Source organism: Canis lupus, chromosome 19, assembly GCF_011100685.1.
Source record: "Canis lupus familiaris isolate Mischka breed German Shepherd chromosome 19, alternate assembly UU_Cfam_GSD_1.0, whole genome shotgun sequence".
NCBI lineage: Eukaryota > Metazoa > Chordata > Mammalia > Carnivora > Canidae > Canis > Canis lupus.
In genome coordinates, this window is record NC_049240.1 from 44,428,088 (window position 1) to 44,442,948 (window position 14,861).

The 14,861-nt window shown below is 32.9% G+C and overlaps 1 protein-coding gene across 1 annotated transcript in view; it reads right to left on the reverse strand.

Annotated features, from left to right (window-relative positions):
• Window positions 1–14,861, reverse strand: part of LRP1B (LDL receptor related protein 1B) — a 1,959,891-nt gene that overhangs the window by 319,054 nt on the left and 1,625,976 nt on the right. The gene's annotated exons all lie outside the window — the stretch shown is intronic.

The following is a 14,861-nucleotide window of genomic DNA, read 5'->3' on the forward strand; positions in this document are numbered from 1 at the left end:
ATACCACCTTTTGCAACCATCAATCTGTTCTCTGTATCTATGAGATTGTTTTACTTGTTTTCTATGATTCCACATATAAGGGAAGTCATAAGTTGTCTTTTTCTGAGTTATTTCACTTAGCAGAAAGCCCTCGAGGTCCATCCACATTGTCTCAAATGGCAAAATAGCATTCTTTTTTATGGTTGAATAATATTGCATTGAATAAATATATCATATTTTCTTTATTCATTTAGCTATCGGCGGACACTTGTGTTGCTTCTACATCTTGCCTGTTGTATATAATGCTGCAATTAACATAGGAGTGGATATATCTTTTTAAATTTATATTTCTGTTTTCTTGGTTTAAATACTCAGAAGTGGAATTGCTGCATTATGTGGTATTTTTGTTTTTAATTTTTTGAGGAACCTCCATTCTGTTTTCCATAGTGACTGTACCGATTTATATTTTCACCATCAGAGTACAAAAGTGTTCCTTTCATCCTTGCCAACACTTATTTCTTGTCCTTTTGATAATAGCCATTTTAACTGGTATGAGGTGATATCTCCTTGTGGTTTTGATTTGCATTTCACCAATGAATAAGGTCGAGCATCTTTTCATGTGTCTGTTGGCCATCTGTATATCCTTTTTGGGAAAATGTCTATTCCATTCATCTGCCTTTTAGAATCATATTGATTTGTTCTATTGAGTTGTATGAGTTCTTTATATATTTTGGTTATTACCTCACAGGGCTTTGAATTGGAAAAGATAGACCAAGAATTTGATCACAGTTATTGCCTTTAACACAAACTGTATTCATCAGGTCATAGTTAATAATTATTCCCATGTGCCTTAAGCACTCAACTGTCCTATAATCAGTACTACCTAAAGTTGTCACTCCACAATAAGATGAGTGACCTGTACTAGAATGTAAATCAATGCATTTCTTCACTCATCAAGAAACTCTCACTATCTCTCTATGTTTCTCTCTCTCACACACACAAATGTCCATATCTATATACTCACATATATACACACATACAAACATATATGTATATATACAATTAGTTTCCCAGGGATAATTATATCTAATATATATATATATATATATATATATATATATATATATATATATATATATATACCGTATACAGGTATATATCTATATGTATAAATATATTTATAGGCATATATTCAATTGAATTAAACAGTATGCTTGATGGTGTAGATAAGGCATTAACAAACTATGCCCTGCTAGTTGATTGCCTTTATCCGTAAATCAAGTTTTACTGAAATACCGTCATACCCATTCATTTACATATTCCCTATGTCTGCTTTTAGTGTTGCAGTTGTGATAGAAACAATATGGCCCATAAAGCTTCAAATATTTACTATGAGGCACTTCAGGAAATTCAGTGGAGGAACGAAGAGCCACAGGATCATTTGCCCTTTAGGCATGCGCGGGGCTGGGGATACAAGGGTCAAGATTTCTCCAGTTTGTGTTACCACCCAGATCTTAATTGCCTGAGCTCTGAGCTTTCCCAGTTGCTAAGAATTGCTGTTCTCATAGAATAAATGTACTATTCTACAGACCCCAAATACCTGCCATAAAGGTTCTACAGAGGCAGCATTAAACTGTTCCATTAACATTTTATTTGGAACCCAGAGAAAAGAGAATACATATGACCCTCACAGAATTCCCATTTTTTTTTTTACTTCAAAGCTTTTAGGTTGTTTTGAGGACCCAAGCATAGACAGAGGATTATTTTCTTCTTTTCCAATGTTCTTTTATCCCAGGGAAGCAAATCAATTTGATTTCACATTTAAAAATATATAACTAACAAGGCTTATGCAAATCACTCTGACAATTCCAGTTCAATTAATAATTAAGAGTAAACTTTTCAAAATCTCATCCAGTTTTCTTTTTCATTTTATATTCAATTGGATTGGTTCAAACAATTACAAATTGAGAAATCTCTTGATACACATATTTCAGGGAAGTACAAAGCAAATTTTTTTCAAATGTATTATTGTTTAATATAGAATCAAGAAAATCTGTTAACTTACATGTCTCTGAGATCCATCATATTCACACCTTTCGATTTTTCCTAGGCTGCCATCTGAGAAATACAGCTTCTCTGCACGGTGGTCAATGGTGAGACCGTTTGGAGTGAGTATGTCTGTACTGACCACCACTTGAGCATTTTTCCCAGTCAGGGTAGATCTCATGATACTTGGATGCTGTTCATTCCAGTTGGTCCAAAACATTAAGCTAATTGAAATGAAAATTGTGATAATAAATTAAAATTTTAATTAACAATAGAAACAGTAGAAATGTGGTGAGGTTAAGCTGTTTAAAAGGAAGCAAAATTGTTTGTCTCGTATTCTAAAACTCTTAAGTAAGTCTAGCTATTAAGTGGAGATACATATATCATATATACATGTATATTTTTCTGAGCTTCTTAAATAAAACCTGAAAACTATTTCTGAAAAATAATTATCTTGTACATTCCCTCAAATAATTAAGTTGAGTCAGTTTGATATATAATGACAATTTATTTTAATCATGGACAAAACAGTTATCTTAAATTTTCTGTGAATTGCAAATATATTCTAACTTATTAATGTCATGTTTTAGCAGATTGAGTATAATTGTTTTAGACATCATTCTTAACCTAACTGTATTTCTTTTCTAATTGGTAAATATAAAAAATATCCTTCTCCTTACTGGTTTGCTTTTTTAAATTCTGCATTCTCTTTTATATATGTTTTAGAGAGATACAATTAATAAACTTTATATTTCTTTAATTTCTTTTTTTTCTCTTCTCTGTCAGTGTAATTTTTTATAAATGACAATGTTGCTTTTGGTATTCCAGATATTACTCTCACCTCCCTAAAAGTATTATCTATTACTTACAGATTTTATAGAATGTTTTAAATCAGTGTTCTATCAACCTAATTTGAGGAAGCCTTTACAAGTCACTTGAAGACTAGAGAGTCTGTTGAGTTTCAGTTTCTAGTCCCTATATTTATGGAAGCAGCTCTTCTTTCTTTTCTTCTTTTTTTTTTTCTTCTTTCTCTTCTTTTACCTATAGGACTGTCCCTAAGAGTTTATTTGAAGACTAGTTGTTGCTCAGAATGGCAAAAAGAAGGGAAGGAAGGAAGGAAGGAAGGCAGGAAGGAAGGAAAGAGGAAGGGACAGAGAGGCTATCAGGAAAGCTGTTTTACTTATTTGAAAAAATATGCTAAATATATTTTGACAAAAAAAAAAGAAAAAAAGAAAAAATAAATATATTTTGACAAGAAAAAGTATTTGAAATAATATTTCATAGGTACAGCAAGATTGCATATATCATTCCTATGTATGATCATTTAAAGGTCATATAGAATTACAACTGAATAAAGTTTTCAATATGGGGTTTTTTAGTATTATGCAAACACCAATTACTAAACAATACTTAAGTCACAACAAAATCTTTCTACTTGTTAATTTAAAATATAAACTCTACCAACTGAGAAAAGCTGGGTCAACTATGCTCTTTGTTAAAATGTTTCATAGCCTTTCCATCTATCCTGCAGAATATAAAAGCATTCGAAATGAACTTGTGTCAAAAATATTTTGTCCAATGACTGGGTAAATTTGCAAAAACAAATGGCATTTCACTTTCTTAAGTTACACAGTAGCTTTATCCACATACTGTGACTTTTAAAAGAAAACATTTTGGTATGTTTAATTCCAATTTACAGTTCACTATATGCAAGATGGAAGTGTAATGTTAGCTTATGTAGTAATATTATAGGATAAATCAGTTAAACTAATCATATATAATATAAATTATCAGTGATTGCCCTTATGTTTACTTCAAAATTGTCTTAGAAATTCCTTTGATTAGCTGCAGAATATTTATTATTGTCCTAAGATTCTCCTGGTGAACCATCGAGATCAGTGCAGTTGATTTAACAAGAAGCTGTATTGTGATATATCAGTGGTGTGAGCCGAACCAGCTCTGCCTAGGCATCTGAAGTCCTGTGTCCATCTGAACTAAGTCACCAGAACTGTGTGAGGAACTTTGTCTCAAGCTTCAGAGTCTTCATTTATAATATGAAGGTATTTAATTGAATTAAATCTAATCTCATTTCTAGCTCTGTAAGAGTATCTAGATGTAGTTATTCACACACTGATGAATTTATGCAATCCTTCTTTTAAGTGGTCAGGGTCAGTGTTTATCAGTAATTGTTTTTGTTTATTCTTCATTTTTTTCTTTACCACATCTAAAAAGAGCTCTTCAATTTCTGCTTACTGAAAGCCAGAGTTACCTGACTGTTATTTGATTAATTTAAGAACAAAAGGACTTTCCAGTAGTTAACAAATTTCTTACTATATGGAAGTAGAACTTCATAAACATCCTTGTTCTATATAACACAACTTTGTTCTTCTTTTTTTATACAATTGCTTCCTTATGGCATCCACTTCAAACATGAATTTCTTCTAATTTGTTTTGGTTTTTGTTCTCTCTATATCATGGCCTGAGCATTTCTTCTTGTCATGAAATCTTGGTAAGTATTATTATAAATGCCTGCACAATATATCATCAAACACATGTGAACAACTTAGACGATTGTCAAGTCTTTTGATAATAAAGCTTGCACACAAAGATTTATTGTTGTTTTCTCTATATTTTCTCTATATTTCAATTGGACAGACTCGTTAAAATTATTTAATTAGATTATAGAAATATCTTTTAGTTTTCAATACATATTAAAAGGTTTTTTTTCAGATTTATCATTTCAATCAGCTATGCATTAATGTCTTCTTCAAATACCTTTTCCAACACAATATTGTTTCTATTTTCCCTTTCATCATTTACATTTGCTTTTGCTGCAATTCTCACGGAGTTGATACCTAGCATTTCATAAGTCTGAATTCTAACTATTCACATTAATGATGCTCTTATTAAAGAATTAGCTTCATGAACTGGGAAAGGAGAACTTTAAAGAAAACTTGTATTTTAAAAGTTAATTCATTTTAAAATTAACATAATTTTGATAATCTTTGACATATGAAGAAATAACAATTCACTGTTTCTTACTTTTGGCATTCATCCAGGGCAAGCACATGCGGGTGGTCATCCTCTGACATGGCAATGACAGCTTCTCTGTCAAATGCTCCTGGCCGAGTCTGGTCCACTGTGTGTCTGGTGATGGATGAGGTAGTGGAGCTGGTCCAGTATAGTGTATCCCAAGCTCTGTGATAGGCAAGTCCTTCAACAGAACCCACATCTGTTGGGGGAAGGAAAATAATACATTTACACTTTTATCTACAAAAGATATAGTACCTTAAATGCCTTTTCTGTCAAGAATGAATAAATGAATATATAAATATCCATATATTTACATGTTATTTTAACAATCATTTATTCAAAAACTCTCCAGAATAAAGACATAATTTTGGTGCCTGCAATTGATAGCTGATTACAGATAGAAAAACTGAGCTATGAACTGGTATAGTTGTCTGAAGAGCAGTTCTTGCAAAATCATGTCATTAAAACCTGAAACTTCTCACTCTCCCTCAAGAAAAAAATCTCAAATAAGCAATTGATTTTTATGTAAGAAAATGGTGTCTCTTTTTTTCATATCTTAATCACTAACTCTCAAAAAGTCTGCAATAATTTAGAGATGCTTTTGAAAATCATATGTTACATAATCATAATGAACTTTATTTTGATACTATATCTGAAGACATCAAGGAAAAATAAACACATCAAAAACTACAACAATATTGAAAAGCCAAATCTAACACCACACTTCCAACTATCAAACAATGGTAGAGAATGTTTAATAAGTTATTGTAGCAAGTTCTTTGATTCTATTCAACTAATGTGATATAAAAATAAAAGAAAATGAAATTAAATACCAGCTAATGTATGCTTTAAATGTTGTCAGAGAAGATAAATGGTAGTACACAGATTCCAGTACATAAAAGTGACAATGTGGAAAACAAGAGAAATTATTTCTTAGAACTGTATTCCTAATTACTAGGATAACACAAGATAGATCTTTTTTTTTTTCAGAGGTGCTTTGAGTATCTTTTTTTAGTATAACCAAATTATTACAGTTTTCCTTTGTGTTGTCTATTTTCCTCAGAGTTATTACACTCAGGATGTTTAATTTCAGGAAGAGTATATATATATATATATATATATATATATATATATATATATATATACAGCTTTGGCAGTCATGCTAAGAAATTAGCATGATAACAGGCAGAGCTTTTCTACTGTTTTTCCTCTCAAAGAATCCCTGAAAGGAATTATTCAGCTATTCTAAAATTAGGCAGATAAAAGGGTTATTTTCAGGTTTAAGATGGGTAAATATTTAGTTTCATGGTCAATCAATAGGATTTAGTGGGAGTGCAAAACAATATTAAAGTCTTTTAACTGGATTTCATTTATGTAAGTTTTGTCATTATTTTCTTCTACACAGAACAGAGAAAAATCCACTAACAATAAAATTATTAGCTACCATTTATTGGGCACTGTCTTTCTGCTAGGAATTGTGCTATTTTGCATGCATCAATATATTTGTAAAGTTACTCTATGAAGTTTGTTTTATTGTTCTTTTTTTTTCCTAAGAAGAAAACTGAACCCCATGGTCACAGGACTGATAGAGTTAAAGATTATTAACACAGGTTCATCTGCTTCCAAAAGCCTGTATTCTTTAGCACTACCATTTAGAGATGGATTTATAGCCCCTATCACCTATTCTCAACTATACAAAGATGGAATCAAACAAATGACTCATTGGTTTCAATTTGTCCGACTCTAGGTGAATTGGACAACCGGTAATTTACTCTGAGTGGCCTCCTCTCAAACATTCAGCAAAACAATATGTAAGAAATTAATGTGGGTAGGGAAACTTAGGCCAGAGATGATGAGGAAAATTATGAAATACAATCACAATAAAATCTGTTCAACTCCTTTTACATGAATCATGGTGTTCTTACTTGAGGTGAGGAAGTGGGAGGTTGATGATGTTTAAAGATGTTTTAATTATTAATTAAAAAAATTATCCATTCTGCTGTATTTTTTACACTTTCAAACCATGTCAGAAATGAAGCTAACTCTCTTATAGTAAGCAGCATTATGCTCCTTCACCATTCACAAACAGAATGAGAAATGGCATAGCTCTGGAAAAATCTACATAGATTCATCCACTCTCATTCTGTATCTTCCCCCTCTCTTGGCTTTGACAGATCTTCTTCAGAGCCACCTTTCCCCTGGCACACCTGGTATCACCATTGAGATGAAGCTGTCTTTTTCCATAGATGATATAGGTCCAGGTTTACTAGAATACATAATACACTTCATTGTCCAGGTACAATCTCTTACTTTATTTTTGTAATATAAAGTTACTGACAGTACACTTAATCATAATCTGATGTTATATTACAAAGTATTGCAGTAATGCATTTTTTTCTCAAAAAGATTCTCTCTATAAAAATTTTATTTGTCATTAATAGAGCCAATTAAAGACATCTATAAAATTAAAAATCATGAAAAATATCTTAGTTGAGATAAGACATTCATGTTATTTTTATGATTATTTCACACAATGTGGGTTCCTGTGTGTTTGTGTATGTATGTATATGTGTGTATATTTGAACATTAAGGTAGAATAAGAACTTTGAGTTACTTGTCTTGGCAAATAATTATGTAGTTTGAAAATTAAAGTAAAATGCCTATCTATCCAGTAAACTAGCCCTCAAATATTAAATAGAATTAAACATCTTTTGGAACTCATGGACTGAGAATGGGCATTATATATATATATATATATATATATATATCATATGTTATATGTTATATATGTTATATATATGTATAAAACACTGATATATATATATATATATATATATATATATATCACTTATTGGGCATTATCTTTCTGATATATATCAGTGTTATTTTTGCAACTCCATACTTATTGCCTCAGCAAAATAATTATATTGAAAGTGTGATGCACAACCAAGTAAAAATACTACCTTCCTATTCCATGCATTTATTTAAAAAAAAAAAAAGTGAAAGAGGTCCCTTCCCTCAATCCTTCTTTGAGCTGGGAATTAGGTTTGGCTAAGCATGAATGAGGTCCCGATACATTTTTGTAGAAGAGGAGGCCAGTTCATTAAAAAATACAAGGTAGGCAAGTAGCTCAGAACCATGGCTATATTTCATTTCCTGGATTCTAATTTCCACATAAATAAACAAGGAAATTGATCCTACCAGCCTGGCACACCAGTAACTACTCTGACAGCTACCCAGAAGACTTCATAGAGAACACACATTCATCTCATCACCACTCAAGAAGGGGCAACAGCTCCTTCTTGTCTTTATGGTGTTCAGGATAAGAGCTTACAGAATGGGAAAGGCAATGAAAGATTTTCTCGGGAGGCAGCTACAGGTACAAAACATTGCCATTCATCTGGCTGGAACAATAGTCACAGATTAAATCCTGTGGCAAAATTAACAGGAAGATAATATTTATTTTAAAGATGCGCTATAAAAATAAAGATATGCTATAACTGCAAAGCATCATCATGGCCTCTCCTGTTGGAAGTATCGTATTCTCTTACTCATTGGCTTATTTACTAAAGCCATGAAGTATTAGAAGGTTTGTCATTTGAAATTGTATCAGTATTATAAAGCACCCTAATTTTGTCTTCAGGATTTAAAGACAGAGAGCAGTTTTAATTTTCAACCCAGGTACTAAATGAAGGTATACAAATGGGTGATAAAACATAAAACATGTTTGATATTATCAGCCATCAAAGAAATGCAAATCAAAATCATACTTCACATCCATTATGATGACTGTAATTTTAAAAGAAAATAACAAGTTTTAGCAAAGATGTGGAAGATGTGAAACCCTCATACATTGCTGGTGGGAATATAAAATAGTGCAGCTGTGGAAAACAGTGTGGCAGTTTTTCAAATGTTAAATATATAATTACCATTTGACAAAACAATTCCACTAGTAGATCCATACTCAAGAGAAATGAAAATGTATACCTACATGGACACACACGTTCAATGCAATTTTATTCATAAAGGCCAAATGCAGAACTAGCCCAAATGTCAATCAGCTGCTGAATGGATGAATGGATTGTGGTATATCTATACAATGGAATATTTTTCAGCAATAAGAAAAAATGAAGTACTGATATAAACTAAAACATAAATGAATCATGAAAATAGTACACTAAGTACAAGAAGCCAGTCACATTAGACCACTTATTCTACAATTCCCTTTACATTACATCTTTAAAGCATAAAATAGATCAGTGATTGGTTAGACAGCATGGGGCGGGAGAATAAAAAGTAATTGCTAATTGGTATGAGCTTTTCCTGAAGAGTGGGGGTGTGGAAAATATTGTCAAATTGATGGTCATTATGGTTACACAACTCTGAAAATAGTAATAGACACTTTAAAATGAGTGAAATGGTATATGGATGATCAAACGAGGAGCACTCTTGAAGGAAATGTATAAAATAATATGAGAATAAGCATCAATAAATTGGATACAATTTAGGGTCTAATTTAATAAACACTTACATTTCTATTATGAGTCTAGCCACAGGGTTGGTAGACATAGCATATGATGTCAGTGGACAAAAATGGGTGTTTTAATTTTGTTAGCCAGTGAGGATACTGATGTAGTTTTAGAATATAGGTGAGGTTTAGTGGGGGGTGAGGTCCAGAGCCAACGACCAAGAAAGAATACTTGAGCTGTCTGTCCTTGGTGCAAAATGGTGGTTTTATTAAAGCACGGGGACAGGACCCGTGGGCAGGAAGAGGCGCTGCTTCGGGTTGGCTTGTGAGGGGTGGCTGATTATATACTTGGGAGTTGGGGAAGGTAAGGAAAAGGGAAATTTTCAAAAGAATTTTTGTATGCTAAAGAGGACCTAAAAAAAAAAAAAAAGAGGACCTATGAGATATTAGAGGCCTTGTCATTGTCAAATTAAGGTTGTTTTTCCCTCTAGTAAAGCATTAACATTAAGATTACTTGGGAGCTTCTTTCTGGAAGTTAGGTTATTGATAAGAATGCTTTTTTTGTCTTGCAAATCACCTAGACATTTTCTAAACTGAGGGAGACTCCTGTCTATAGGACTACGATGCCTATAAGTTAAACTATTTGTTTTTCCTTTCCCTTAGCTTTATGGCAGCCAGGAGTGCCTGAGGAATGTCACACACATCCCACCTCTTGGGGGGTGAGGGGGTATTAGAGGAGTGTCAGCTTGTGCTTGTCCTTGGCTAGCCTTCTGTTCCTTCATCAGATACCTGTAGGAAATTAAAATACCTGCTAGTTTCTCTTGAGTCTACCTTAACAAAATACTTTACAAATGATTAAACTCTGTGGGTTATTCCCTTTTCTAACTATTCAACTGATAAACTGATTCTAATAGATTTTAATGTAGATTGCTTACTATAAATTGGACTACCACCTTCTGGTTGAAGACATTTTTGTTTTTACACTAATAAATAAAATAAAATGATTATCTAAAATCTTTCAGATATAGGCTTTCATTTTTTATTTCCTCAGACTATGTAAGGACATTAACAAAATCACATACCTAATAGGTATCAGTAGAGGGTACTGGCCAGGGTAAGATCTGAACTTTCTGATATTCATTCAGATTGCAAATGGCCTACTAGAGACTGCCAAATATTGGAAATGGCAACCCTGATCACATCTAAACTACAGCAACAGCTTTTATCTGTACACTTTGCCCCAAATCTTTATGTTCTTATATTCTTGACTTTTAAAACTCAACATATTTTTACTAGTCCAATTTACTAAAACTAAAAAAAAAAAAAAAAAAAAAAACACACACACACACACACACACAAAACTATATGATGGTTTACAGGTTTAAATAAGGGACAATTCTACTGGGAAAAGAAAGTATTGTTTTGTGACTAATTACCTGGAAAACAAAGGCTCTGCTGGAAAACTATTAAGAGTTCAGTAATATGGCAAGCATTAAATACATAAACCAAAACTAATAGCCTGATATTTACAAAATAGCTATTCAATATGTAATGGAGAGAAGATGCCAATCCAAGTAGCCATTAAAGATGGGGTTCCAGTGAATGAACGTACCTAGGCAACTGCTCCATGTTTGACTACCTGAATTTGACCTTTCTTATGCCCAAAGATATTATAAAAAATATCTTTCAAGAATGTGTTATTTAACCTCAGGCCCTCATCCCTCTTGAGATACAACCCATTCAAAGGATTTGAACGGGTAATTGCTTTACATTACTCTTTTGTCCTCAAAAGAGTACTAAAACATGTTTTTCTTTCTAAAAACAAACTTGTTTGCAATCATGCAATCTATCTTGAACAAAGATAAGCATTCACTATTATCCCAAAAGTGGTTTTAATTAGCTGGAACCAGAATACCTCAACTATTTCCAAGTTAGAAGACAGTTACCTGCTTTACGTTGCATAACAGAGCAGAACTATTTACTTGGGTTTGCCAGGGGGAAAAAAAAGAGGAATTATTTTCCCTAGGGAGTATTGAAGCAAATTGAAACAGCTTGAAGCTTTTAGGTGACTGTATTTTTTTTTCCCTTTAATCTTGTATGTGGTGTGTCTATGTGTGTGTGTGTTTTCAGGTTTAAAAACATTAAAGATCTTAGTTTTCTACCTGAACTCAAAATTCAGCTGAAAATTTTATAAATTCAGACATGAATTTATAATAAAATCATTTTATAAATTAAAATTTATAAAATTTTATAAATTCAGACATGAAAGGCATTCAACAAATGCCTTTTCTTGTTTCAACCACTAATGGAAGCAAAGAAATTCAAGCCATGAAAAAAAATGAGCATATGGTTAATTATAGTTGTGTCGTTCCTCCAGGAGTAACTGGAGATAAGTACTGACTCAAGGAAGATTAAACTAACATCGGAATGCCTAGGGCTTCCAGGCAAAACATAAACTCCAAGGTTTTTAAAACACTCAAGTATGTCCATACTTCGCCCTCCAGGGAAAGGCTGGGAGACCTTCTATGTACAGCCTTTCTTTGAGAGATATAATTAGAAAATCACTTGGAAACCCATCCGCATTTCCTTTGTGAGAATGCAGTAAATCTTCAGGCCAAAGTTACCAACTGAAATATTCTTGAGAAGCAGGTGTCTCTACCTATTTCCAAGTGTCTGGATAAAATCCAACATTTTTCCCCTTAATCAATCCATACAATACAAAATGGTCTCAACATCAATTCCTTACACATCAATTCCTTTACAAACAGAACAGATAATAATTTTTTAATATCATATAAAATAAAGGGAGGGCCTTCTTATCCAAACTAAGATCCAGTTTCCTCAAGATCCCATTAGATATGTGTTCCCGGGTTTAAGGCCCTCCTCACCTATTCATTGGTTACATAACTTTTGTAAATAATACTCTTCACAGAAACAGAGGTAAGGCAGTGAGTGGCCAGTGACATTGTTGCACTAGGGTAAAGCTGGAACCCAACTGGACCAAGGGCAGAGCTGATTTACGGTAGATGATCTACTTGCCAAAGAGACTATTACATACCCTGTCCTTAAGCTCTTAGGTCATAAAATCTCCAGTCTCAGAAAGAGGGAAGACATGGTAATGTAAGCTGAATACCTATCTGTATAGATGTAATTTAATTTGATGGACAGTACAGAGAGACCTCTTGATATTGTGGAGAAAATGAGGCTTTGTCCTCATTCCTCTAGTCTTGTAAAAAAATAAAACTCTTTCATGCACACCCCTTTAAAAACTAATAAATTCAAAAAGATACTATTTATAAATGATTACTACTTTACTTTTTCTTTCTATTATTTTTAATGGACCACAGAAAGTGGTCTTTTTTTTTTCTGTAGAAAAGATGAAAACTTTTAAAAACACAGCTTTGAGAGAAAGGTATAGAGATGAGGGGCTTTGGGTATCTATAAATAGTATAAATATACATGGTCCTTAAGAGAAGCATAAATTATATCCAGCTTGAGAGTTATCCTTTAGTGGCAAATTAATCATTTCATGGAAATTACTTGATTGTACATCTGTCAATTGTCCATGTTTGGTTTAAATAATAAATGTGGGTATGCACAATTAATCATACTGAACACATACATGTAGCTTCTGCTAAACTTAGGGCCTTCTAAGTTGAATCCAGTTAAGAGTAGTTACAATGTTGACTTCTGCACCAGAAGCCTAGCATTTTATTGAGCCAATAGCCTATGTATTTCTTCTCTTCTTCCTCCGTCCTCCTCCTCCTCTTTCTTCTCTTTTTCTTCCCCCTCCTCCTCCCCCTCATCCTCCTTGGCTTCTTCTTTTTCCTCCGTTCAGCATTGCCTTTCCTTCTTCAGATATCTCATCTAACATCACTGATAGCCACTCTTTTTTTAACATCACTTCACTTCTGATTCAGAGTCTCACTTACTCCTTCAGGATTCTCTCATCTTCTACAACAATTATCTCTTGCCTAATTCTGCCTTCTGCCTGTTTTTTTGCTTGCTTATTTTTATATGACCCTTTAGTTGTGATTTCAGACCTCTGACTTGAATCAATGCCATCCCTTCTATGCCATTCTGTTTCACAGCAAAATTATCTGTTTTGGCTTCTTGGCTCCCTCTTATTGATGGATTTCTGTGGGGTAGAGTGGAGTGGAGGAAATGTTATTCCGGACATCCTTTGTGGCTCTGCCAGTTCTTGGCTTTTTTTTTTTTTTTTTTTTTTTTAAGATTTTATGTATTTATTCAGGAGAGACAGATGGGGGGGGCGGGGCAGAGACACAGGCAGAGGGAGAAGCAGGCTCCATGCAGGGAGCCCAATGCCGGACTCGATCCCAGGACTCTAGGATCACGCTCTGGGCCAAAGGCAGGCACTAAACCTCTGAGCCACCCAGGGATTCCCCAGTTCTTGGCTTTTTAAAGCTACTGTATCAGATGACTGGTCTGAAACAAAGAAGACTCAGTACAAACTAACCTTCCATATTCTAATGTTAAATTTGTTTCTTTACCTATCATATGTAAGTAACTTGATACAATATCTATGTTTTTAGCTATATAGAAAAATTAAAATTAAATAATAATTATTTTCTGAATGATTATAATACTTAGAACAAATATATTTAAATAATAAATGAGATATTTTTAATGGCTTTAAAAAATCAAAAGTAACAATAAATTGTCTTGATTTTTAGATTCCAAGTCCCTTTTCCTTTTAAAAGCTTTTCATGTAGGGGTGCTTGGGCAGATAAATTGTTCAAGTGACTTACTCTTGGTTTTGGTTTAAATCAAGATCTCCTGGGTCCGAGGAGCCCCACCTCAGGCTCCATACTCAGTGGGGAGTCTGCTTGAAGTTTCTCTCCTTCTGCCCCTCCCCACGCTTGCATGTACATGCTCTCTATCTCAAATAAATAAATTTTAAAAATTAAAAATAAATCAAAAGCTTTTAATATATAATAGTTTGTTCTCTTCAGAAAAAAAAAATGAAGTAGTCATTTGTAGTAGTACAGAACAACTAAGCAAAGATATAAAGCAACATGTCTTTTTGAAGGGTTATCTTTTCAATAGTAATCCTAAGTGAAATGCTTCATAGTATTCAAACTCATATTTGAATTTGCCTTTCGGTATTAGAACATTTATTGTCAGGAATCCAATAAAAAGTTACAAGATTAACAAATTAAGAGATCTTTAAAAAATATAAAGAATCTAAATGTTTAAGTCTAATTGCAGATTTCATGAAGACATTAACAATTTGAGTATAAATTCATTTACACTATCAAGCGAATAAATTTAAGGGATCAATATCTCTTAAAGCTTTGGATTTCTTAAGGCAGAA